Source organism: Anguilla rostrata, chromosome 4 (genome assembly GCF_018555375.3).
Source record: "Anguilla rostrata isolate EN2019 chromosome 4, ASM1855537v3, whole genome shotgun sequence".
NCBI classification, from domain to species: domain Eukaryota; kingdom Metazoa; phylum Chordata; class Actinopteri; order Anguilliformes; family Anguillidae; genus Anguilla; species Anguilla rostrata.
The window spans coordinates 2,633,735-2,661,446 of NC_057936.1; the positions used below are offsets into that span (position 1 = coordinate 2,633,735).

The 27,712-nt window shown below is 46.0% G+C and overlaps 1 long non-coding RNA gene across 2 annotated transcripts in view; it reads left to right on the plus strand.

Moving 5' to 3' along the window:
- Positions 1-1,478: 1,478 nt before the first annotated feature.
- The window catches only part of LOC135252215 (uncharacterized), a 34,649-nt gene continuing 8,415 nt past the window's right edge, over positions 1,479-27,712 (plus strand). Inside the window, exons 1-2 of one of the 2 annotated variants that reach the window (XR_010329361.1) lie at positions 1,479-1,918; positions 2,247-2,331. This is a non-coding gene — a long non-coding RNA (uncharacterized LOC135252215). Of the gene's footprint in view, positions 1,919-2,231; positions 2,332-27,712 lie in introns of those variants that run through there. The other variant, XR_010329360.1, reaches the window with a different exon arrangement.

Sequence of the window (27,712 nt, forward strand, 5' to 3'; positions counted from 1 at the left end):
CAAACCAGCAACTCTCTGATTTCCGGACGACCGCTCTACCGCCTGAATTAATGTTGCCAGAACCGCCTGCTCGCGATGGCCTTCCCAGAAACACCGTGTTATTCTGACCGCCTGCTGATGTCACAGGCTGGCTTCTCGTCCAGAATTCCGGACCGACCGCCATAACGAGCAGGACTGTGCTTCGAGCGGCAGGGTAATGGAGTGCGACGGGCCTAAAATGGAGAGGGCCTCGCTTGCGTAAAAAACCACGCTGACCACGAGTACTGCATTTAGGAGACCCCTTTGAGGTTTTAAGCTAATTATCTCAGAGAAAGTTAACAACGTTTGGATGGCATGCAGTTTCATGCGTACTCCGTGCTGAATGTTAACGGGCCACTGTGAAGAATGAATTCTTTCTGAAGTTTAAAACCATAATATTATTGCATTATGGGTAGTATAATGGGTAATGAGCTGGTCTTGTAACCTAAAGGTCACAGGTTCGATTCCCAGGAAGGACACTGCTGTTGTACCCTTGGGAAAGGTACTTAACCTACATTGCGTCAGTGTATATCCAGCTGTGTAAATGGATGCAGTGTAAATGCTGTGTAAAAGTTGTGTAAGTCGCTTTGGATTAGAGCACCTGCTAAATACCTGGAATGTAATGTATATATTTTGAGCAGCAGACCTATAATAGGGTCAGAGGGGAACCACTCAGGCATTGTGGGGGCAAAAACTCTTACATGAGTAGTATGCTTGCAAGACTGTGCTTCACTTCTGTGTTTGAGTGTGTGTGCATTTACATGTGTGTGCTTGTGTGCATGTCTGTGTGTATTTTTGTGTGTGTGTTCACAGGTATGTGCTATAACAGGTAGAACTAATATCATGTGGGGATACGGACTTAGGTTAACACCCCCCCCCCCAAAAAAAAAAAAGAATTCTTACTTCACCAGGTGCACAATTAAATAATTTTACAGTAATGAGAACAGAATCCAGCTGGAGATATACATGTAGAGGTAATGAAAGGCTATCTTTTCCCTTCATAAAAAAAGGTTGACGCCCAAGGTTTCCAGTGAAGCTGTTTATATGCCTATAAATAGTAGTTTGTGATTACGCCGACAAGGCATGGCTGCCTCCTGTCTTGTTAATCTGCAGTGTCTTGGGTTTTGGTTCCTAGAGGTGCGTGTGTTTGTGTGTGCGCACGACCGCACGTGTGTGTATTTGTGTGTCTGTGCGCGTGCGTGTGTGTGCGCGCGCATGTGCGTGACCGTGACTCATTGTCGCCACAGAGTTAAGAGGCAAAGTTGCATCAGCAGTTTTGCTCGGGGCTAAAGTTGCTATGTTAATGGGTTTGAACTACGGGTCAGTAACACACTAAGGACGGCGCTGATTCCGCCAGTTCTACCCGCCTGTGAAGATCCTCATAAAATCAGCGTTCCATCCCAAAAGCTAAAAAAAATAACAAGAACTTAACACGTATGCAAATTCTATATCGCCTTTATCCGAAAAATTATTGCTTTCCACTTCCGGTTACCTATAACTAATGATCAGATTACATCAGTGGGTATTTCATAAATGTTGAAACCAAAACCATCCCAAATCTGGAACATGGACTGAAGTAAAAAGAGCTGTTCCGGGTTTTACTCGATACAGTTACCCAGCTAGCTCCGTAATCCTGCTTTGGGAAACAGGGCCAACTCCAGTCCCGGAAGCAGGTGTCCGCTGGTTTACCGTGTGTTTCAGGAGCAGGAGTGATTATTGTAAGTCACTGATTGGCTATAGAGTCCACACACCTTTTTTCCCAAGGCTTTAATTGGCTGCTGATTGAAAGGAAACCACAAAGTACCTGCAGACATTGTTGGCCCTGCAGTTTGACAGCCCTCGTTTTTTCATGTTTAAAAAAACAATTGAAAAGGGAAAATACCATATACTGCAAATGGTGGTAAGCTGAACAAACATTATTTAATTACGAGCATCTGCCCCCCGCTGGTCGAGCGATAAACGAAGTGTCTCGTCTTGGGCGGACTAGCTGGATTTCGGTTGCACATTTCCAAATCCTTTACTTCAGTTTGAACGTGCCAACACTACACAAACTGGAAAGTAAACTAAATAGTTGGTAGCTTTTCTTTTCTCGTTAAATTGTCCTACTTTTAATGCTAGCCTACGCTGCTGAGCGAGTTAGCAGCAGTAGCATAGCAGTAGCCATTTTCGCAGTTAAAGGCCAGATCAGTTCAAATGCTGTTTATATTTTTTATATCGGGATGTCTAAGAAGGCGAGTTTGCTCCGGTAAAAGGAAAATGAATGGAGCGGAGAGGGAGCGAGGTTGAGCACCAGGAGGACAGAGAGAACAACAGGTAGGTTAATGCTATCGATATGATGTTCGAAAAATAGTGACCCCACCTCCCATTTGTTTTCCGCAAAAATATTCACCCTGCTCTTAAAATGTTTTTTTAAAATAAAATTATCCTCATGTGTTATGCTCAAACATGAACGACACCAAATAAAATGTAACCGCAGTTAAACAGCAGTTAAGAAATAAACATAAATTTGTATCACATTAAACTTATTATTGTGATACAAACACGAAAGTAGATCCTGTTAGTGGTGTTCTGATTGTGTATGACAGTTCAAACTCACTTGCGCGCATAGAGAAGGGCATCTTTGTTTTTGTTTTTTATGTCTCGCTGGTACAGTATAATATGGAACGGGCCAAGGCTACAGACTGGATTGCGCATTGCCGCTACATTCCTCCCTTTTTCTTGTAGCTACAATATGTATTCACAACCAACAAGGACTTCTCGGGGCATGTTCACAGCCCAGACTAAATTCCACATCCACATTTGCCGAGAAAGATTAGTGATGACCTGGGTGCGCGCTGAATGTCGCTGAACGCGTCAAAGCTTCAAATTAATTCGGCGGATGTTGCCGGTGCGTCAAATTGTTATTCTCCGTGTAGAGCTTACAGAGGGTGGCTTTCTGCTTGGTATGCTATGTATTCTAATTGCACAGGGGACTTGAATAGAATCAACGAGCTGTAAATCCTGGTCGCCTGGAACTAAATGGCAGGAGGGCGGCACGCGCGTAAGTCAGCGAGTTAAATCTGACGTGTCTCTTAACCTATTTTGCGCAAAAGCACCTTTCACTCGGTCAAAATAGATAAATAAATAAAAACAGAAAGAGGATTCAAGTTGCTTTGCAGTGAAGGTCAACACCAAAAAAACAGAAATAATTAATGCCTCGAGCCACGTGTCCTGCTGTTCCTGGTACTGTTATTGCAAACACATGGGCCGGATTGTTGTTTGGTCAAATCCTGGAATCTGTGGAATCTTTGGTCTCCACTTCGCGTGCTATTTGCTGAATGTCCAGAATAAATCATTTGACTGCTGTTTTCAGCATGACTGAGCTGTTTTATTCAACAAGTTTCATTTACCATATTATGACAACATACTGTTAATAAATATGAGGGGATTGTAATATTGCCTGCTCGTGTTTTTGTCTCAACACCTGCCACATTCATGCCCGCCATGTTCTTGTGAAGCATGTACAGCAACTGTCGCTTTTTAACTGAGCTTTCTGAGTGCTTTTAAGAGGAACACCTGTCGTGTCTAAACATAGTAATTTTAGTCAGGAAAATGGCAAGCATTGTTGGGCTGAATGGTCTGTTCTCACCATTATGTTATGTTATGCTATGTTATATATAATATAGTAAAGAAAGGCATTTACTCAATGCCATCTTCTAGACTTCCATCTCTTGTCCTTTAAAATTTGTTCTAAGGACATTCTATTGTGCAGCATTCAATAGCACCTACCATTCTCTAACATCCATGCAGTGTTTCTTGAATATACTGTAACATACTGCAGAAGTGTTATCACAATGCTGAAACACCAGCCTTGTGGGAATATTGCTTGCCAATTACGTGACCTCTGATGTATCCCTTAGAAAGTTAAAGTTCCGCTGCTGGCCTGTAGGGGGCAAGCACACACTTTTTAGGAGGTCTGGCGCTTAAAAGGGGGAGGGGTGGTCTCCTGCCCTAATCTGTGCTGTGTGGCTTTTTTTTGGCTGGACCGCAACAGCGGGGCCAGCCCTACGAACGCAAATGTCTGTGAGTGACTGACTGAGTGCTGAAGTCACACCATTGGTCGGCCAGATCACGTGTGTTAGGTCCAGCCATACACTAGGTTTTGACGTGGTCTTCTTCTAACGGTTTGGTCCGCGGTGTTAACACCCTGAAAAGTGCACGGTTCTGTTGCTAGGCCCAGTCAGTAACCGAGTCCACAGGGCGTGTTCCCCGTAGATCACCTCGTTGGGGTTAGGCCGCAGTGGATGCCGTTCCATCAGGTGCTTCACAGAAGAGCAGAGCTGGGCTGGGCAGAAGTGGGCTCATCTGGGCCAAATATTTAAATCTCCAATGTTTTCATTAGGGCAGCGTTGCATGTAGACAGGGTAAACCTGGCATACTTAAGGTTTGTTGAAAGCGTTGTTTCCTAACGCATTCATTCCGTTGTGTGGGACCAGTTATCATTCGACTGTGCACCTGGAACTGAACATAGCAGTCACCTGAACATTGCTGAAGCCATTAACATTTTATTTTGAATAATATATGGGACACAGGAGGGAAATCATTTTGTGGGTCAGATTGATTATTATTATTTTTTTTTTTACTGACCGCTTTCCTGAGGAACCTGCAACGTCAGACAGAATTTATAGGGCAGCACAGAGAGAACCCACGTCCGCCATTGGGCCCTGGTACCCCGTCACATGACTAACCTGTGTCACATGACTAATCGGTTACTCGGAGAGGGGGCCTGAGAATTTCAGCCACAAAACACAAATCACTTCCCTGTTCCCCCAAATCTGACCCTTTACTTCGAGAGAGACTGGGTTTTCAAAGTGTAGTTTTTCTTTAGACTCTCCTCTTTGGATACGTGTGCATTTTTATTGCTCAATGACAAAATCAGAAGGAACACTCCTGAAACGTTGTCCAAAGGATTCAGTTCTGTGTTGCTAGACAGTCTTCATGAACATAGTGTCAAAGTAAAAGGGGCATTTGAGCTGATTTTTTTGATATTAGTAGTTTATTAATCAGTCAATTTTCCATTAGTCTATATTTTTCCCCCAAATATATACTGCTTTAGATATGCAGTTGTTGCTTTCCTCTATTCTATATTTAAGATTTAAATCTTTCATCACAGTTTAGAGGAAAGTGTGAGTAAAAGCTTAAATCTTATTGCTAATTACAAAAAAATCAAAGCAATTCCACTAAGAAATTGCCACTTGCGGGAGTGTAGATGCTGTATATTTTAAGGCATTTCTTTAGGAAGGCCAAATACAACCCTATCGACAGAATGACCGCAAAATAATTAGCTACTGACGGAGTAATATCAAGACAGTAAATTATTCAAGTGTACAGTGCAGAGTAGCTGAAGCTCATGAATATTTAATCGGGGAATCAGTCGGAAATCGTTCGCTCTCTCTCTCTCCGGATCGCCCGTCGTCTCCAGACCCTTTGAAGCAGCTTCCCTCCTATTCACACACTGACACACATCTCTTAAGTCCCTGACCTACATAAAAAAAGATCACCTACATTTTATGTTTCATAATGTCGCGTCTTTCCTCCGTGAAATGAGTTCTCTCATTTTCGCGGGCAATTTTGGCTCTCGGTTGTTTCTCTGCTGGTACTTGACCGGTTCATTTCCGTCGTAATTGCTGTTCGCAGAACATTGGTCCAACCTGCCAACGCTTCTCATCCAATTTTAGCGTTTCGTATTTGCCTTTAGCATTGGGCTTTTTAGCGTGACTCACGTAGCACTCGTCCGCGCAGATGTGCGACCCAGTGGAACTTTACTGTACTGATATCGTCATGTGATCCACATCCACAAGCTTTTTTTTGTTTGGTACATTTCCATAACGCTGTCTGCTCCAAAACCGTGTGTCCTTGTCACACTGCAGTGAGAAGCTGTGCAGGGACTGTGCTGGCGTTTGAAAGATGTTTGTATAAACCTGCTTTCACCTGCGTTTAGGTTTTTATCCCTTTTCTCCCTTTTTGATACTTAGTCTTCAATCTTTCAATTTTTTTTACAGTTTTTTTAAAAATCACTTTTTCTTCTATTTGTACCTTCTAGCTATGTATACGCCTACAGGTTTTTATGATATTAACTCACTCCTTTATAAATTGTCTGTAAAGCCCTTTGAATGCTTAAATAAATAAAAGCCTTGATGATTATCATCATTATTACAATCACGGTGACATGTTTAATACAGAGTGCGCAGTCCCACTGAACTGAACTGTTGTACACAGTGAGCCGTATCTCCTGTGTGGATCTGCTGCTGGTTTTCATACCTCTGTCAGATCTGATGTGCGGCATTAGGAGAGTCCAGCCTCGATCGGGGGGGGGGGGGTATTTCACAAAGCAGGATTACAGAGTTAGCTGGATCACCGCGCCGAGTAAAAACCCGGAACTGGCTCTTTTTTACTTCAGTCCGTGTTCCAGATTTGGGAGGGTATCCGGGTTTTACTCAGCGCAGTTATCCAGCGAGCTCTGTTATCCCGCTTCATGAAGCAGGGCCCAGATGTCGCTCAAGTCGCTTACCTCACGGATAACAGTGTTTTCCGCACGCTGTCTTTCCTCCCTCAGGCTGCGTGTCCCCTGTGTAGCGCATCATGGAGTGTAGTCTTTTTCTGACAATCCCCACAGGGTGGCTGCCACTCGGGTGTCTGTCTCAGCACCTGCTTAAGATGGAACATTATGTCCTCCTCGTCTGTTTTTTTTAAATTTTTTTTATTTTTAGGATCGCTAATTGTTTTTCTTGCGGCTCGTGTTGAGTCACTCGAGATGAGGCGCGTTGCGCGGCTGCGTGGGGATGCTGCTCGCGGGAGGAGGTGCTCCTCGCTGCCGTCGTTAGCTCCGCCCTGTTCAGGGAGCGCCGTGGCGACGGTCGTCGAGGCTGCTGGCCGGTGCTCAGTGGGATGTCCGATGCTTGACGTTTGATCTGAAGTCGAGCAGTTTGGACAGGTGTGATCTGCTCTCAAACGGCGTGGTTGTGTATGATCTAACATGAGCAGGTGGAACAGGTGTGATCTGCTCTCAAACGGCGTGGTTATGTATGATCTAACATGAGCAGGTTGGACAGGTGTGATCTGGGCTCGAGTGGCTTGGTCATGTATGATCTAACATGAGCAGGTTGGACAGGTGTGATCTGGGCTCGAGTGGCTTGGTTATGTGGGATCTATCAAGAGCAGGTTGGAACAGGTGTGATCCTAGCTTCAGCAGGTTGGATAGATAGGACTTGAACTCCAGTAGACTGAACAAGTGCACATTTAGAGCAGGTTCCCCCTGTAACCACAGATCAGTATTTTGCACTTGTTTTTAACTAGGCCACACTGTACTTCAGAAACCCGCCGTATTCACTGTATGAATCTAATAGTGGGAGGAAGCTTCAGGCTATACGTGTCAACGTTACCGGTAAATTTATAACACTTCTACAGAGTCGATGTTGGGTTGAATTGCTTCCGCTCGGATTGTACAGGCTGTCAAAGTGGCCCGAGTCATGATGGGTAGTTGTGATGTCACAGTTGTGCCTGCGGGGTGGTGATGATGTCACAGTGCTGTAGCCAGGGAGTAGCAGTACTGTCACAGATCTGCGATTGGGGAGTAGTGATGAGGTCAGAGTTGTTGTTGCTGAGGTGTGTTGATGTCACGGAGCTGTTGCTGGACTGTGTTGATGATGTCACAGAGCTGTAGCTAGAAAATGGTGATGAGGTCACAGAGGTGTAGCTAGGGCGTAGTGATGAGGTCACAGAGGTGTGACTGTGCTGCGGTAATGTTCTTGTACAGCTCCACCAGACTAACCTCCACTTTGTCTGTGCAAGTTTGCCCTCAGTTGTTATATTAAACACTTTTACAGTTTACTGTACAAAAGCCAAAATGTTTCTAGTCTTTTCTCACTTGGCATCATGCCAAAAGACTCAGTTTACATCAGAAGGGGAACGATGGATTGAACAGAGGAACCGCAGGTTGGTCCGAGTTAATCCTTTCATGGCTGCGTGTTTGGATGTGGAGCTTGTGGAAGTAAAACCACAAGCCACTTTCCTGCAGGAAGTGGCGGAGGGGGGGATATCCTTGCCCTGAACACAGTGTGCTGCACATCTAAATTATTTATCTCCGCGCTCCGCGAGCCTGGGAAGTAAAGTGCACCAGGGACCGATGCTGCGTGGAGCCATTTATCAGCTCAGCCCGCTGCAGTGTGTGCGCGCAGAGCCCGGAGCCAGAGGCCCAGAGCTCCATAAAACACGCAGCCATACGCGCTTTTGTTTCACACAACTATTCTGTGATGCAGGAGGGGGGAAGGCTGGGACGTAAAAAAAAAAGAAACAGTCAAAATGGCCGCACGGCAAAAAAAACCCTTTTGAAGTCCTTTTGCATCCTGTCAAAAATTTAAAGTCAAGAAGCTGGAGACAAGTGGGGAGGGAATGTTTAAGTCGGTTTTTAACTGAAGTGTGTAAAAGCCATGAGGGGATTAGACGGGGCTTACCATAAATTCAGTTTCCGTTGCTTAGCGATGTGAGAGATGAGGGAAAGGGGGGGGGGGGGGGGCAGGTCGCCGTACGGTCATGGCTGCCTCTGTACTGATCAAACTGTGCAGCGTTTTAACAGTTTCAGAGGACGCTTAGTGCATTTTCCACATGTTCATCCATCCATCCATCCATTATCTATACCTGCTTAGCCTGGGCAGGGTCCATCCATTGTTTATACCCGCTTATCCTGGGCAGGGTCCATCCATTGTCTATACCCGCTTATCCTGGGCAGGGTCCATCTATTACCTATACCTGCTTATCCTGAGCAGGGTCCATCCATTATCTATACCTGCTTATCCTGGACAGGGTCACGGGGGAGTGCTGGAGCGTATCCCAGCGTGCATTGGGCGAGAGGCAGGAATACACCCTGGACAGGTCACCAATGTATTTTCCACTTGTTCCATTGTTGGAATTGTTTCTCTCTCACCACCAGAGGCGTGTTCCCTACTAAGTGATCGATAATTTTCCTCTAACTCTGGCAGTGGAAAACTTCCTCTGACGTGTCCTGAAGCTCCAAAATGACACCTGCCAACGCTGGATGACCCCCGAGAGCTTATCGCTAAGTCAGGGGCGCACAGTGAGGGCTGATCTGTTTTTGGGGAGGTAATCGTTTAGTTAATCCAGTCGTGTTCTTTTGATCTGCCAGGGGCTGAGCTACTGTACACAGTAGAGCTTTGGTAAATGGTAAATTGACTGCATTTATATAGCGCTTTTATCCAAAGCGCTTTACAATTGATGCCTCTCATTCGCCAGAGCGGTTAGGGGTTAGGTGTCTTGCTCAAGGACACTTCGACACGCCCAGGGCGGGTTTGAACCGGCAACCCTCCGACTGCCAGACAATCGGTCTTAACTCCTGAGCTATGTCGCCTCATTCGTGTACGTCTTTAGTACGGCTGCGTGACTTATTGAATCACAATTTTATTTTTTAAGTGTAATCAGAATGCCTGCGGCCTTGGGGTGTTCAGGTGAGCTTTATTATTTTATTTAAAATGTAATGTAATATTAACCTCTATGCCCGTTTTACCTCGTGTGTTTGCTGTTTGGGGGTTCGGGCCTGGTTTTTTGCTCTGTCTCTTGCCCATTTTCTGCAACTCTGTAAAGCATCTTTGTGACAGTTTTCTGTAAAAAGCGCTATACAAATAAAATTGATTTTTTGATCTTTTTTGTTAATTATACATGATGAGGTTGTAAACAACCAAACATCAGAGGCCATGTGAAATGCTTCCAGGGAAAAAAACATCGCTGATATCTATTTGGTGCTGATAAGACAGCCATCTATCTGCAGCAGGGCCTTGCAGCTTCCATGTGATTGAAAAAAAACAGATCACATGGAAGCTGTACGGCCTTGCTGCTGATTGGCTGTCTTATCAACACCCTGTGGATATCAGTGATTAAGTTTTTTCCTGGAAACGTTTCGCATGACCTCAGACGTTTGGTTGTTTACCGCTACATCAGGTACGATTAAATTAACGAAATGGCGAAAGATCAGCTATATACCCCGAGGCGGCAGTAACTCTTAACAAAAAAAAGTGTGATTCAGTGTATCGTGCAGCCCTGATCCTTGGTAAATGTTTTACTGTGGCCTGATACAGTGCTGCTTTCACGGCTGTTTATAAAAGCCAGCGTACAGCACCAGTGTAGTACCAGCACCGGGTCTTTTAATGCATAAACCGGGGACACTGCAATCTGGCCCTCAAGGCCTGCAGTACTGCTGGTTTCCTTTTCTGCATGATAGTTAATTTGATTGATTAATGCCACTGATTGGCTAGAGAGGGTGTGAGATCACAAAAATACGTGATTAGAACATTCTTAACTGAACATTCTAATGCTGATGTCGCAATCGCTACTGGTGATGGGAAAGCCGTGGAGTTCTAGAACACTGGCTTAGAGTTGAGGAAAAAAACATTCCAAAAAACCTTTCTCTTCAGAGGGTCAACTCAAGCTTGGTGTCCCGGGATAAAATCGGTCCCTGATTAGAGGGCAGGAATGGAAAACAAGCAGTACTACTGGCCCCCGAGGGCCATATTTGAGTTTCCTTGGCATAAACCTTCAGTGAGGAATGGGATTGCGTATCTTTTTTTCCTCCTTTGAATAATGAAAAACCCCAGGAAAAAGAAAAAGACATGAATTGTGTGTCGGGGACTTCCTGACAGAACCATCGTGCGCAAAGAGGATTTTCAATCACAGAGTAATTTGTTGTCATGTTAAGTAGAGTAGTGGCTTCGCGCAGGATGGCTTTGGACAGAACAGACCCCGAAAGAAGACCGAGGGTTTAGCTGTGTTTATATGGCTCTTCCAGCACAGTGCTGAGGAAGTGTTCTGTGGAAGATACTGTGCAAAAAAATAAAAGGACCAAGTGCAAGTTTGGAACATTTCCTTGCGGTAGACTATTCAAATTCACAGCCCCGATTCTCTGCATTTAAATAAACTGTCAGTGTGCTAAATCACCTCTGACACGGTTCATCTGAGTCCAGCAGGGACCCCTGTATACGCTGTTAGAGTTAAAGCTACTCTGAGAGCAGGTTTTACAGCGAGTGGTTTCCTGTGTGGACGGAGTGTAGGGGACTGGAGATCTCAGAGCTGGCTTGAGAGCCGGAAAGCGGGCGTTCCTCTTTCATGTGGACGCTGAAACACTTCTTTTTTTTTTTCCTTCTGTCGTACGCTTTCTTCTCAATTTCTACCTATACAGTATAAATGAGGGGGAATTTGCTATGAGGGGAACAACAGGGGCAGCATTCAGAGTCGCTTTGAAATCCCCCATTATCCGTGACCCAGGGCTGCGTATGTGCTGTAAGTGTCTCTCAAATCGAAAATATAATATTCGCATTGCACTTGGAATCAGAAATTAAATTTTGCATGGAGGATGCAAGACTCCATACAAAGTGCTGGTTTGTCTGGATGACGTTGCTAAATTATATCCTTAGAGAATTTCTCTGCTTATTTAATGTGTATCCTGCCACAGATGGTAAGTTCAGTTGCTCTGCTATTGTATTAAGTCTTTTTTTTTTTTTAAACACTGTTCCTGTGTTTGTAAGCAGGCGTGCAACCGGAAATGTATAACTGCCCAGCAGTTTTCGGGTTGATTATTGAATGGAATACATAATCCTCAATTATGTTTCCTAAACTGGGGTCTTTGATAAAGAGAACCCAGCGTGTTTTTGTTCTGTGTTTGTTGTTGATAAGCGATTGGGGAAATTAATCAGCATGAGCTTCCAGAGAGGCTCAAACATTGCTGTAAGTGCCTGGGAAATTGGCCCATCAATACACATCACATTTAGCCCAGAGACATGTATTAATCAGTGTAGCATTTAATTTGTATTTCCACTTTCATTGCTCATAGTTTTTTTTTGCGCTGGCAAAAGACATTTTGTCCTTTTTTTTTTTTTTTTAGCCCTTTCTAAACCCAAGCAAAATGCACAATTCCTGAGGTGGGGGCGGTCTTCTCTCTGGACCAATCTTCTCTGCACAGGGATTAGGGACACTGTGTTGAATGAAGTGCGGTTTTTTTGGATGAGACTTTCAACTGAGGTCCTGGCTCACTGTCGTCGTTAAAGATTCCAGGTCTCCTGGGATGGGTACTTGTCTCATGCGCATAACCTTCCTACAGGTGTCCCCCATGGCTCTGTACTCGGCCCCCTCCTGGTTTCCCTTTACATGCCAACCCATTCCAACTGTTTTTGATCCAGGGACCACCAGCCAGGCTCAAAGTAATACCGGTGACCCCTGTCATAAGTTAAAAGGTGGGGTGGGGGGTGTAATGATGATTATGTAGGGATGGGGTGGCCCAAAATCCCCCCAGGGGTCTGCAGATCCCCTTTCTGAAAACGCAGGTAAGGGTTTCCAGAACCCGCACAAGGGCCGCCTCTGTGTTTTTATTGAATTTCTGGATGCTCTTGGCAATAAGAAAGATGGTTCCTGAGTAAAACCCATCTCTACAGAGCGCCTGGCGTAGTAATACAAGTTAACTGAGAAGTCGCCAGCTTCTCTTAGCAGCTTTCAGCTGGAGGCCGTCGCCCCGTTTTTTTAAAGGGCTGCCTTCTGCATTCTGTGTCCTCGCGCACCGCAGTGGGGTTCTGTCGGCTTGCACTGTTTCTGCTCTGTTTAAAACCCCTGGAGATTAATGGAGGCATTAACGATTTATTGGTTTTTATCGGTTTAATGGTATCTGTCGTAGGGTCGCACACGTTCCATTAGGGCGGTCTGTCGCGGTGTCCCTCAGCGGTGCTGGGTATCTGTGGGAATTGTTTTCCTCACTTTCCTTCTACAGATCCCATCCAAGAGCTTCTCCCCCCTCCGAACGAGGGTGGTCGATATCCCAGCATGCACTGCTCTCTTACCACCATTGATGTCTCTGCGCATTAAAGTCGTGGTGACCCGTGCAATGAAGATGTCGCCACTTTCCAGTTAAGTTGCACTGGGCGCAGTTCTGGTCTGTGAAGGGCAAATTTCCATTGTGTGTGTGTGCTGCGCACGTTCAATTTAGATTGGCTGCATATTGACACACATGTCCGTCTGGTGTCACTTTAGAGAGAGAGAGAGAACGTGTCCTTCTTTCAGAGTTGTTTTGTTGTTCTCTGCTAAGATAACACCAGGGTTTCGTGGTAGTGTTTGTGGTCTGGAACGGACTGAAACACAATAAAGCTCCACTCTGGTGCAATAACGAACGCCGTGTTCTTTGCGAGATCTTGCAACCAGCAATTTAGCTGGTGGCAGGGGACACGCTCAGAATGCAGACATCGGGCCTCCCGGACGAGGCAGCGCTGTTAAGGTATTTGCTCAGAATGCCTTGGGGCCCTTCTTCAGCTGTGTTCACCTATTATACTGAACATTTTTGGTTTAAAAACTGCACGTTTTTTCTGTTTCGGCAGAGATGCAGGCCTCCTCCTCTTGATGAGACTACGGGAAGACGTGATTTATAACGAGCGTCTCGTATTACGCGTAGTTATTTCTGATTTTGGGTTTGTGGCTCGGTCCGTACACAGGCTTGTTGATTTGGCGTGAAGGCCACGTATGACCCGGGACACGTAGGAACAGGGAATCAGGTCAGCTCTTAACGATTGGACTGACTAACAGAGAACGAATGCAGCTTTGAGCCTGCATTTCAGCACACTGTGTCTGAAGGTCACGCACATGTAAGGAGATTACTTCGTAAAAAAAGAGCTACAGTATATAGGGGATGGTTCTGTGCCCCATTGTGAATTCAGCTATCCTTACAAATAGCCAGCACCTTGCACATGGAGCCATACCATTGACATCCTTATGAGCTAGTAGAACCTTGCCAATTCTAAATTATACAGGCAACCAGAGAGACCCAAGTACCAGACTGATATGTTTGCATTTATTTCTTCCATATTTCAATGAAAAACTTATCAAATGGCTGTAGGACAGTCCTCTTCATCACAACTGTTTGCTCTGCCTGCTGAGCTTGGGTTGTTTTGCTTGTTATTTTGACCTACTTCCGTCCGTATCCGGGTGTATTTTTGTCGGGCTAATGCAATGGCGATGCCCTAATGAATGTGGTGGAAAAGCACTCTGCACAGAGCTCACTGACACGATAAATTTTTTTTTTTTCTTTCCTGACAATGGGGGTGTGTGAATTATTCTCCAATGGCCATCGTGTAACGGGTACACACCAGTGTGCGTCCCCCCCGCCGCCTATCCCCCCCCTTCCGGGCGTGAGCGGCGCTTGAGGAGGGGGCGGGGCCTCAGCGGTACCGGCTAATGAGGGCAGAGTTCCCGTCCTGACGGACACTCATTACTGCCATTAGCGAGCAGGGCTGCCTCTGGGCTGTTATTTTCAGGTCAGTTTATCACTCAAACTCCCCCCAGCTGGGAGTGAACTCGCCGCGGGTCAGTGCTACAGGGCTGGGCTGCATGGCTAATGTGGGGAGGCCTGCTCCACACAGCTCTTACTCCAGGCCCTGGTGCTTGGGCTAATCCACACAGCTCTTACTCCAGGCCCTGGTGCTTGGGCTACTCCACACAGCTCTTACTCCAGGCCCTGGTGCTTGGGCTACTCCACACAGCTCTTACTCCAGGCCCTGGTGCTTGGGCTAATCTACACAGCTCTTACTCCAGGCCCTGGTGCTTGGGCTAATCTACACAGCTCTTACTCCAGGCCCTGGTGCTTGGGCTACTCCACACAGCTCTTACTCCAGGCCCTGGTGCTTGGGCTACTCTACACAGCTCTTACTCCAAACACTGGTACTTGGGCTACTCACACAGCTCTTACTCCAGCCCTGGTGCTTGGGCTACTCACAGCTCTTACTCCAGGCCTGGTGCTTGCACTCCACACAGCTCTTACTCCAGGCCCTGTGCTTGGGCTACTCACACAGCTGCACTCCGGCCCTGGTGCTTGCTACTCCACCAGCTCTTCTCTAGGCCCTGGTGCTTGGGCTATGCACAAGCTTTACTAGGCCTGGTACTGGGCTACTCTACACAGCTCTTACTCCAAGCCCTGGTGCTTGGGCTACTCTACACAGCTCTTACTCCAGGTCCTGGTGCTTGGGCTACTCCACACAGCTCTTACTCCAAGCCCTGGTGCTTGGGCTACTCCACACAGCTCTTACTCCAGGCCCTGGTACTTGGGCTACTCTACACAGCTCTTACTCCAAGCCCTGGTGCTTGGGCTACTCTGCACAGCTCTTACTCCAGGTCCTGGTGCTTGGGCTACTCCACACAGCTCTTACTCCAAGCCCTGGTGCTTGGGCTACTCCACACAGCTCTTACTCCAGGCCCTGGTACTTGGGCTACTCTACACAGCTCTTACTCCAAGCCCTGGTGCTTGGGCTACTCTACACAGCTCTTACTCCAGGTCCTGGTGCTTTCATCACTGGCCCATTCCCGTCTCTCTCTCTCTCTCTCTCTGCCGGTCTCCATACTCATGCCACTCAACCCCCTGCAGCTATCCCAGAATGCAGCTGCACGACTTGTTTACAGCCTTCCCGAAAAGTGTTTTCATGTCACAACCCTCCTCTTCTCTTTTCAGTGCCGGTAACTGCCTGCATTAAGTTTAAACCTACTGGGCAGTTAATTGAACAGCTTTACCATATTTCCAGTCAGTCTTCAGTTTTACATTTTAGCACAGACCTTGATTTATGTCTAAAAAATAAACCAAGGCTTCTCGTTTCATGAACCTGTGCCTGCCTGAGTCTGCAGTCAGTGTCTGCAGATTTTCATATTGGAACCAGTCCTCCCTCTGCCACCCAATCACAGTGGCTCATTCTGGTCACCCAATCACAGTGTCTCATTCTGCTCACCTAGTCACAGTTTCTTCAGCTCACCCAATCACAATGGCTCATTCTGCTCACCTAGTCACAGTGGCTCATTCTGCTCACCCAATCACAGTGGCTTAAGGTAATTTAATCTCAATGGATTCAGCTAACCCAATCACAGTGGTTTTCAGTTTTCCAGCTCGGCCAATCACAGTGGGATTCTCAGTTTCAGGTTCATCACGGTGTGCTTCCCTATATCCTATCCTGCATTGTGCTGCTGTGTTGGGCGGTGCTGTAATTCAAAATGAGGAGAGCCCAGCATGGCCTCGCTGAAGCCCCATGTGCTGGTGCTAATTAGCCCTTCGGCTAGCGTACACTACTCTGAACCGCAACTCTACGGGCGTGAAGTCAGGCCTGGACCCTGTGGTTAACAATCTGGCACAAGCTTCCTTTAGCAAAATACAATTTTACATTTTTTTTAAAAATCAGAGTCAAAACCATGCAGAATGTTGGGTGATGAGTCTTCTGAAGTAGGTACTTGAGTTGTGAAAATGTTAGGAATTGTGCACGATTTTACAGAACATAATCAGTTACAATGAACCTGAAGTTATTGTTACATAGGTTTGTGACAGTGCCATGACATTGGTCACAGGCTGTAATGAGCTGTCACGGTTGGTTATAACAGGGGTTATGTAATGTTTATGTCAGTGTTATGTAGGTTTTATATCTTATTTTATTCTTTTTTTTGCTTCCATCTATGCCAAACAACCTCTTTTTTTTAAAGAGCTGCAAATGTGTCCCTGTGTCTACATTTGGTTGTCTTTACCCAGAATGCATTACTCTGTTTCCTGTTAGTTTGTCTTTGTTTTTTTTGGGTTTTTCTGGGCTAGTACCTGCTGAATCACTGCTAAACCTGTGTACGGTACCATAGAGTGCAGTGGAGAAAAGTGACTGTAGCTTCCTGTTGCTGTTTCCCTGAACATGTATTCATTTATATCCTCAGCCATTTATGTTCCATCTTTGCTATTCTGTGTGTGTGTGTGAGAGAGAGAGATTTCTTTTTTAATAAAACAAGAATAGTGAACAGTTTCTTCGTTTTTTTTTTTAAACTGAATTGATCCACCCCCCCCCCCCCCCTCCGCATTTGGGGACTCAAAATGCAGCATAATCCTGACAACAACGAAGACGTTTTAATAAATGCATGGCCTCGCCTTGAGCTCAGAGCTCGGTCTCTAAAGGGATCGTTTGAGTCGCCTTTTCTTCACTTTTCCATTAGCAGCACATTAGCGGCCCGTCCTCCACGCACGTGGGAGGCAGAATTGATTTGCGTTTATAAAAAAAAACAAAAAAAAAAAACATTTCTCAAGAAAACATTTGACAAGGGTGAATTTCCCGACCGATGGCGTCCGTGCAAGCCGTGAGCCGCAGCCCTGCGTGTCGCAGAGCGTTTTTCCTTCTCCTCTGTCGTTTGTTATATTTGACGGACAGCTCTCTCAAGGCTGTCTCTGCGCAGAAAGGCGCTCGTTCGTCTTTCTGTCGAGCTCCCGTGGAATTTGTGAGGGGGGTGTTGCGGGGGCGGGATGACAGCAAGAAATGCTCTCTTTTTCCCCCGAGTTGTGAACTTGAGTTGAGCTGAACGACGTGCAGGACTCCTGTCACATTCAGAACGTCTGATCAAATGGAGTTTCGCTTTTTTATACGTTTGTTTTTTTCATGATTTTTATTCTTTTATTCTCCCAGTGTAGAATGCTCAGTTTTGTTCTCCAACCAGACACATTTACATTACAGGCATTTAGCAGGCCGGTCTTGTCCAGGGCGGCTTGTGCAGCTTTCATTCTTTCACATGCTATCAATTTAAATGGCAGTTTAATTTCAGTGCCTTTGGCTCAAGGCTACAACGGCAGTGCCCCACCTGGGAATCAAACCTGCAACCTTCCGATTGCATTGCATGACCACTCGTTGCTGCAGCCTCCATTATCGCACCTTCTCCTCCGAGACCTCCTGCGGGAGTCTTTACGCATCGCAGTCCTCAGGCTGAGCTCGCCCGCACAGCAGATTGCTGGCACGCGATTGACCAGCAGGGCGGCGCTAGGGAGCTGAATCCATCCGTCCCTGAGTAATGCTACTGCCAATTACGCGTCGCTCTTCTCTGGGCCGCGTTTGATACCAGACTGCGGTGCCCATTCACGAATTTAAACTGCACCTTAGCAGGATGGACCTCCCGGTAGCGTCATATTTCAAAACTTGCTTTAATCCTTTGGAGAGCAGGTTTCTCGGGACGTTTTTTTTTTTGTTGTTGTCAAAATTCTAAGTCAGTGTTCTAGAACTCCACTGCTTTCAACTACCAGCAGTGATTGTGACATCAGCATTAGAATGTTCATAACTGAACATTCTAATCGCACATTTGTGACACCTTAAAGGCTTAAGTGACTGTTCTCAGACCTCAGGGTGTGCTCACAAAGTGCCTGTCTTGTCATGTTCGGTGAGAATAGATGCTCACTGTGGCCCTTTGTAATGACTTTGAGCTTCTGGGGGGGGGGGGGGGTTAGATGAGATGTGACACACCTTACAAAGCCTGAAAAGCCTTTTCATTTGGCTGCTTCTTCCATCAGTAAACCTTCTCTTTCAGAGAATACAACTCCTGTCTCTTCTCGTTAGCTGGCGAGAGAGCCTGTTCCTTCCCAAGGTGACTGCTCTCTCCTCAAATTTCCTTTTCTTTCTCTGCTTCCGTTACACGCAAACAAACAAACAGACAGACAATTGAGTGTGAAGCACTCAAACATTTGTCCTGTTTTAATTGAGCAAATTGCAAATGAAAGCTCATAAATTCTCGGTCTCCAATGAGGATGTGCGGTAGTGCATCTGCCTCTGTCCGCGTCTCACACACACGCAGCACTGCATCTTCTTCTGAGCTGATGCTTTGCAGGTATTTCATTGTACAGTACAATGCACTGTTCAGATATCACCCCATTCTTTCTCACATTCTTTGGATTTCCTGTTGAGATAATGCTACAGGCGTGTCTGTAAAAAAAAAAAATAGCTGTGTGTCTACTGGTGCTTTTGTTTAAGATACGGTTTCTAGGTTAATATTACACCAATTGATTATAAATGGGACTTCAAAGGCTTCTTGGTGGTTCTGCGTTATTGTATTTATCTGAGACCGGCACAGATATTCTGAACATTCTGTACTCTGCTCTGGTTGTCTGTGTGGTTGCAATGTTGTGGAACATTTCTAATAAAGAGGTTGGTGATGTGAGGCATTGTACACACATTCTTGCACACACACACTTAATATCGGTGGAAAATGTTCTAACTACTGAGGTTTATTCCCAAAATGGATTTTTTTTTAAAAGAAATCTAATAAACTTTAAGAAGCCCAGGATGGGCCAAGTGGGTACATACACTATTTTTCCAGTAAATCCAAATCTGCTGACTTTTTAAGGCTGGCTTGAAGCAGGTATAAAGGAAGGTCGATATTCCTGCATGATTTTTGGCTTTAAAAAGCAAAGGAAGCGTTTTATTTGTGATTATTTCAGGAGAAGGGACGTTGTGTTTCTCCTCCTCCACCGAGCACACGTTGTCTTCAGTTTAAAGGCTTCGTTCGGTGGTGGGAGATGTTCTCCGCCTGTGTGGTTTAAGCGTGGGAGCAGAGCGGCGGCGGGGATAACTCCTGTAATTGCTTTCTGAGGCGTTTCTTTTTCGAAGTCGAGTCTCCTGGGCGTCGCGGCGTGCGACTGTGACTGTGAGTCCCGGCGTCGGTGACGGTCGCGTCCCGTGCCTCGCCAGGCGACTCTCGTTTGGGAGAAACTTTGCGGAGCGATCGCGGGGGCCGGGTGGCGAGGTGTGCGAGGGTGACGATGAGGAAGATCAGCGGCCGTCGGCCCCGGTGCGTGCGTTTCCCACCACTGACCGAGCCGCGAGGGGCACAGGGGACTGCGGGTGTTTCTCAGCGTCTCATTGGTCAGTTACTGCAGCTGATTACCCCAACACTCCGGGTTTATTGGGTCTGAATTACTTGGTGATCTTCAGGTGAAAACGAAAAGGAGCAGGACCCCCCCATCCCCCACGTTGAGTGCCCCCGGGGCCTGATGCATTAAATGAACAGAGCACGGACAGGGACGGTGCAATCAAAACCACAAAAACCCCACAAGTGGCTCTGTCCAGCTGGGCCGGTGCATCTCCAGGGGTGAGGGTGGGTGGGGGGGCTCTGTGTGCTCATTGGCCAGCTCTTGTCCAATGGGGTGAGGCGGATCTGCTGCGTCTTAGCAACAGGCTGTTTCCGGGGCTGCTTCCATTGTGCCTCCCACGCGGTGTGTGTGGCGAACGGGCGAAAAAAAAAAGCGTCTGCTCCAATATTCCGCCGTCGCTTAGCAACGGCGTAGATATTTACCGCGGGAGAGCCAGATGCCCTGCTCCGTATTCTTAATGTCAGAAGTTCTGCTGTCCGGTTCCGTTGACGCTGAAACATTCCTGATCTGATGCATCTTCTGAATATTCGTAAAGGGGCGTGCGTGCAACCAAATGCAGCACCACTTCAGTTCATCTCGGGGAGGGTCCTTCAGTGAACTGCCCATCGTCATGACAACTGGAAGATGGATGGAAATTGTTTGGAGTTGACCATCTGTGTAGTCTATAATGTCTTGGCTGCCCTACGTGCTGATTTGACCGTTTGGATATCTAAGCCCAGGAGTTTAAGCCCTTATCGATGGTCTCCCATCTGAGTCACCGCTTTCCTGGCACTGTGAAGTTCTCCATTGTTATTGTTATTCCCCTTTTGGCTCCTGGCAGAAGGAACTTAAAGGAAAATAAAAACATGAGATCGTTTTTCTGGCCGGCGTTCTGTGTTTCGCGCCGCTGGCCTTCGGGCGAACGAGGGGGCCGGTCTCCCCCGATTCAGCGTGCGCCGTGCATCTGAGCTGTGACACAGGCTGGGGCTTTTATTCCAATCCCAGCCGCCCATGTCCCCCAGGGTGGCATCAGAGGTAGAAACGCACAGCGCCGATCCGTTTGTCTGAGAGTTCACCGTAAGAGCGTCAGTTTCTGTCGCCTGATCGATCGGGCCAGAGAGGTGTGTGTGATGTTTCCAGATTTGAATTATCGGGGGAGAGAGGATGTAACAGACACAGACCGCACAGACACGCAATGTCTCTCTCAGGCTTCTCTAGGTGGTGGAAAATCCGACACCAAGAAGGACATCTCTTACACATCTCTACACACATCTCTCAGTATATGTGGCTGAGGAAAAAGACTGTGGGTTGATTTTGCACATGAAATCTCACTTTTTTAAAAAACTTTCTGACAACTTCTAGTAACGTTATGTCTAACTTCCTCTAGTGCAGTTCTCTCCTGCAGTTCTCTCTAGTGCGATTCTCTAATACGGTTCTCTAGATGTTCTATCTTATAGTTCTCTCTAATACAGTTCTCTCCATTTTCACATACTTTCAATGCAAGTGTTGCAGTGTATTTCCTGCTATTGGTAGTATATTTGAATATATTGTCTTGTCCTCCTTTTCTGTAGAAGTGTGTTGGTGAGTATATTGCAGTGTGTTCCCTCTCTGTAAGAGGTGTTGATGAATATATTCCCATGTCCTGTACGGGGTGTTGATGAATATATTGCCATGTGTTCCCTCGTCGTTACGGTTATGGAGAATATATTGCAGTGTATTCCCTGTCTGTAATTGCTGATGGTGAATAATAGTGAATATTGGTGAGTAATAGTGAATATTGGTGAGTAATAGTGAATGTTGGTGAGTAATAGTGAATATTGTTGAATATTGGTGAGTAATAGTGAATGTTGGTGAATAATAGTGAATATCGGTGAATAATAGTGAATATTGGTGAATAATAGTGAATGTTGGTGAATAATAGTGAATATCGGTGAATAATAGTGAATATTGGTGAATAATAGTGAATAATGGTGAATATTGGTGTGGCTGCCGCGCTGCTTGAGCAGCCTCGTGTCGGGACGAGCAGCTGACCGTTCGGAAGGCCGTGGCACGCGGTGTGCGGCACGTGTCCCTCCCTCTCGCCCACGTGCCGAGTCACCGGCGTTAAGGGCAGGAGAAAAGGGTGAAGGGACAGCAATCAGCCTTCAGCGTGGCGGTGTGTGTGTGTGTATGTGTGTGTGTGTGTGTGTCTGTGTGTGTGTAGCCATCATAGCCAAAAAGAATGATGAGAAACAACCGGGAAATAGACAAAACACAGACACTGACAGAAAAAACATGGGCAAAACGAGTTTGTTGAAAAAAAGACAAACTGAAAGAAAAGGTTTTTTGAGATGAAAAAAAATGTGATTTTGATTCCTGATGACCCATAGACCTTTCTGTTTTCTGTTTTTTATTATTTTATTTTTTTTTGTAAGGACAACATATTCCCTGTGCTTTCACCTCTAGTGGCAGTGGAATCCAATGTGGTATTATACAGTGTTATTTATACAGTGTATACCCCTGTATAAATAAAGGAGTGATTATGGTGTGATCTAGATCTCCTCTGTATGTGTTCAGTGCCAGATTCGCCATGAGTATCTCACATTTAGTACTTTAGTGAGGCAGTGTACGCTGGACTGGGAATTTTGTTATCCAGATTTAGCAACTGCTACTCACATCGCTCATATAGATTCTCTTCTGTCCTCTTCCAAGTTTCTCTGGATAAGAGCGTCTGTTAAATGAACGTAATGCAAGCTGATCTAATCTCATCAACGTTCCCGTGTGGAATCGGATGGCTCAAACAGGGCCGTGTTGTTCACCGTTCCTTCTGTAATCGTGATGAAAATACAATAAACATAATAATAATAAAATAAAATAAATAAATGTGCGTGCGCAGGCCTCTGTCGTCTCCGAGACGCAGAGTTCCAGACTGGCTGAAAATGGAGTCGTGGAGAATCTGTGAAATACTGTGAAGGCCAGCTGATGTTCTGAGGGAACCAGGTAACCTTGCATAAACTGGCATGAGAAAAATACTGGTGTGGAGTGAATTTATCTATTACTATTAATATCAATGCCATCAACAGTAAAATATGAGAAGTTTTTTAAAAATCATCTGGCAGGGCGGGGGGGCGCTATCTGGATTTTCTTCATGGGGTGGCCCAGGTGGGGGAGGAGGAGTGTCAGAGACTCAGTAAGGGGGGGGGCGCCTATCACCTACAGTTATAAAAGCCAATGATAATACGCAATTTTAGGTGGAAAAATAGGGATGCCACCCACTTGTGGTGGCCAATCATATTCCAGAGGTGTCCAGTGCCCCCCCCCCCGCCCCCGCGCAGGCAGGGTTTACCTAAGATCATTGCATGGGTTCAGATTTATTTTTTCAATCAACCGCGTCGTCCTGCAGTACCGGACCATAAAAAATGTAATCGGGCTTCTCTCAAAATGGCCACCGACTGAAACATGACTGATCACCCGCTGCAGTCTGCTGAGCCGTCAGGCCTCGGTCAAAAATACCGCCAGGCCCTCATAAAATTAGCCTGAGTCATTCACTTATTTATATATTACAGTCATTTATTTTCTGTTGAACCTGTAAAATAAGGGCAGGCGGCCCTGGACTCTGAGTTCCCCTGGTTTTTCCCCCGTCCAAACCTATAACTGCATAATGGTTTTCATTTTCGTAGAGTTAATGGTACCTGTCATTTGTATTAATTATTAGACTTCATGCATGCAGGTGACCGTGTGCTGGAGGTATTCAGTGGTTCTCTGTATTTAGACTCTTAATCCGTTTAACTCTGGAGATCAAGCTTGGATGGAACACAAACCAGAAACATCACGGGCAGTCCGGCACCAGGGTTGCCTACGGCTACAATAAAGAATAAATATACTTTATCAGAAAGACCGAAGACTCAGGGAATGAAACCATCTGGCAGTCTTTACAGTACTGATCCTTTCCTGTATAACCGTAAAGCTGATTTACATTAGCTCTATAGATTAGACATGCATGCCATTTCTCAGATTGGATTACAGAGAAACAGGTAACTATGAACATAAAATGAGGCTTTCGTTCAACCCAAATAATGCCACCCTTGGAATGTCATTTTCTTTCAAAGTGCAGTAAAAAAAAAAAGATTATTTTGAGGAAATGTTTCAATTTCCATGACTCCTACTTGTCTCAAATACTTTGCAGTACTGGTACAAACCTGTTAAAGCAACAAGGAAAAGCTACTGCGGCTGCTGGCTTTTCAGTGTAAAAGCAACACTAAGAGAACGAGCTGGACTCTAATGGAGTACATTTGGTCCCTCATCGACTCGTGAAATGTGTCAAGAGTTAATTTAACACAATGGGAATTTTTACGGCTTAGTCTAAATTTGAACACAAATCAGCCTGTCCTCCAGGGGGCGCTACAGAGTGTGATGTAGGGAGGAAGTCTGAGTAGGAGGGTCTGCAGAGGAACTTTATTCATTGGTCCGCAGGTTCCCCCCTTCATTAGGAAAGGAAGGCGAGCATCCTGAGTAATTTTCCATCGCCCATATAACTTAATTGCATTTTTGCCGCGGACCCATCTTGTGAATTAGCATCGTTTTCAGCCCATCTACTTGTTAGCACTTAGCACTGCTGGACATTTACTGGAGACCAAATGGCTGATTTATCATAGCTCAACTAAAGCCAACGGGTGCTTTTAGAAGCTGGAGTGCTACTCCGTTTGCATTAAGAAACCTAATTTTGAAAATGACCCGCTATCAATTAAAATTTGGAAACCAAAAAAGCAGCTACACTGGGTTTTGCACAAGCTCCCAGCAAACTTCTCAGTGTTAATTTAACTTGAGGTGAGTTTGTCTGAGTCCATTACATTTAGGGCACACGTGTTCAATTAGTGCTAGAAATGAATTAATTTTTTACACCGAACATTTTAACGTGTATCGCGGGAGAAGGCACGTACACAGCGAGCAGCTTCCTCAACTTTATTATTTTGCTTTATTTCTGGTTTCTAAATGGCAGTTATTTTCGCGTGGTTTTTAATTGCTTATTCAGTCGTTTTAACATCACCATGAGAGGCTTCCCACGTCCAACAGAGACGGGCCTGGCGTCCGTGTGTTCCGACAGATGGTGTTTCCGTTCCTACCTCTCAGTATTACTCCGATACTGAATCATGTTGTTTTTTTTTTCCATCAGAGCAGAATTATTATTTACCGAAATGAGTAGTCCTATTACTACACTCAGCCCAACCACATTGAGGGAATCTGTGCCTAAATCTGCATCTCAAAGATTGCTTATGCTGTGGGTGCTCGGACACGCCAACCGGCTCTAAATCCCCTCCATACTGTGATTCCTTGGCGTTAACATTAGACTTGCATCGACAGGTGGCGGCTATTTTCTGCGATTCGGTGACAAGCTACCCCGTCCCTTATCAAGCGAGCGTAAAGGCGAAAGTCGTTGCCGGTGAGGACGTCGGCCAAAATGGCCTAATTGTAAATGCGAAACGAGACCGACCATCGGCGCCTGCGCCCCCCGTAGCCTGAGCGCGTCCCGTGCGTTTCTGTCGCCGCCGGAGACGCCGAGGGTAAGAGGCTTTCCCCGCTGTGTGTTCGCTGCTATTTTGGGGGGGGGGGTCACCAATCCACTTTGACCTGGCGCCACGCTAAGCAGGTGATCGCGGCATCACAGACTTTCCCTCCAAATCCCACTGCGTGCGTAATCTGCGTTCTGAGATCTTGTCGTTAAAAACTCCTCGCAGATTTGTTTGTTTTTAGAATTCCCTTTTAAGCGGGTTTGATTACTCAGTAGTGGATATTGCCCAATGGCGTGCTCTCTTTGGGGAGGAGGTCCCTTCCAGCTTCTCTTCTGTAATTGGCCGGGTCCTGCGAGATGGAGTGCAGTGATTGGACAGTGCGTCGTCTTTGATGCCGCGTGTGACCCGTCGCTGTGCGGTCCATTCAGACCTTCCGAAAGCAGACGTGTTGTGAATGGAAACTGGTCAATTAGGATCTCCGTTGATTGACAGGGCTCACACTCAGGACCGCCATCTCTGATGTGGCTGTGACGTCCGCCTGTTTCCTTGGGCCAGATCAATATGGAGCGTCAACGTTGACATAATTGGACATCGACATGGCAACTATTAAAGCTTTTTTAAAATAAAAAAAGAATTGAAATGGAAAATATAATCACTAAGTGCACTACACGTCGTTATTTCCAGTGATGCGTCTGTGGCTCAGCGATAGTTCATGTCATTGAGTTTTGAAAACAAACACTTTCATTCAATTAAATGTAAAAGTTGTAGAACATGTGAGTGTGTAACTATTTTCATCGCATTTGATGTTGGAAGTGTAGTGCTTTACTTAAAAAAAAAATAAATAAATAAAATAAAAATCCTTTGCACTGCAGTTAAATGGTTGTGTTTTACACTGAACATTTCAGTGGGGTATTGATGATATTTGTTAACACAGGAGCTTAACCCTTGGGACCAGTGGCTTGTTCTCATTAAGAATGGATGAGCACACTGTTGTATCCCAGCAAGCGAACATGCTGCACTAATCTACACCGGTTCCACAGCAGGTGTTCAGTTAGGTTTAGGAATGGGGTTTCACGGTTATTCGAACGAAGAACACTACGGTGCTCGACTTGAGGTGCGGTCAGCTGGCAGGGTTGGCCAATCGCATTCCAGCGTTGAGTATCACGCAGTCATGTGACCTCTCTGTGTATGTACGCTTTTTTCCCATGTACCTTTGCTCTGGTGTTCACACTCACAGAGCGATGCAAAGCTTGCGGAACTAGTCCGTGCGGACGAGAGTCGCCAAATCGCCGCTGGGTCACATGATGCTGATGCTGTGATGGGAGCTGCTGTTTAAATCACCTGCCTCACCTGACCATTCACTGCTGCCCATGCTTGGCTCGCTCTGCTGACCTCTGTATTTAGGCCTTTCAGAATAGTTTTAGGGCTCTCACGTCCACCCCAGCATCCACATGTGGGCCCCTCTGCTTCTCATGTGAGCCACCTGGAGGGGGGTGGGGGCCAGGGGCCGGGGGGGGGGGGGGGGGGCGTTTTAGTGGTCCCTCCCTGTAAGCCTTTTGGCTGGCTTGTGCAAATAGGGAGTGATAAGAGGTACAGTAGTAGTGCCTTGGTGGCAATGTTGCATACACATTAAATCTCAGTAGATACTGCTTAATTCAGATCGTGCGCTGCCTGGCTGTAATGTGCTTCATCAGCTCTGCGGTTGTGTAGTATTTAAAACACGGGGCAGAGGTCTTTCAAACGGGTCCTCTGTGTTCTCCCAAACTGGCTTAAATGCGTTCCGTCTAAAATTTGTAGTTTTAACTGTAAAGAAAAAATATATATAAAGTATCGGTGGATTTTGTTCTCCATTTGCAGTTGTGGGTGAAATCTGCCATTAGTCCAAGTCTGGATCAATATGCACACAGATGGCCTGCTTGCATTTCATCAGCAGAATCGACGATCGCTGACCTACTTCTGCGGCTGGATTGATTCCCTTTTGAGTAATGAGGGCAGTGGTTTCCCCGGCACAGACCTTTCACGGTCTCTGAACTGGTGCCAGAACAGAGTTCTGTGTGCAGCTGCACCCTTTCTGAGATGGGTTACTGGGCAGAGCTGTGGGCGTCGCCACACGCTTGCAGTAGAACACGCTGTGCGGAACACTGGCTGATCGTTCACCTCGTATCCATTGTTCTTCAGAACCTCCACAGTGCAACTGTATCCATCTGGGATTCTATAGAACAGTGGTATCTATGGTGATGGTGTTATCTAGTGGAATCGTGATTCTTTAATTATGTTGAATGCAATCTGACGGGATAAATTCTTAATATCAGTAATCTACATCCCACAAAGTAGGAAATGGCCAAAATCGGTGTGTATAGGCATTTTGTGTTTGTCAGGCTTGGTGTGAAAAAAAAACGCTTTATGTAACATGCGATCCAGGCCACAGTGGGGAGAATTTAGTGCTGCTCTGGTACACAAAAACACCAAAACCCTGAATCTTACGTTGCATTTTGTTTAGATACGGCTT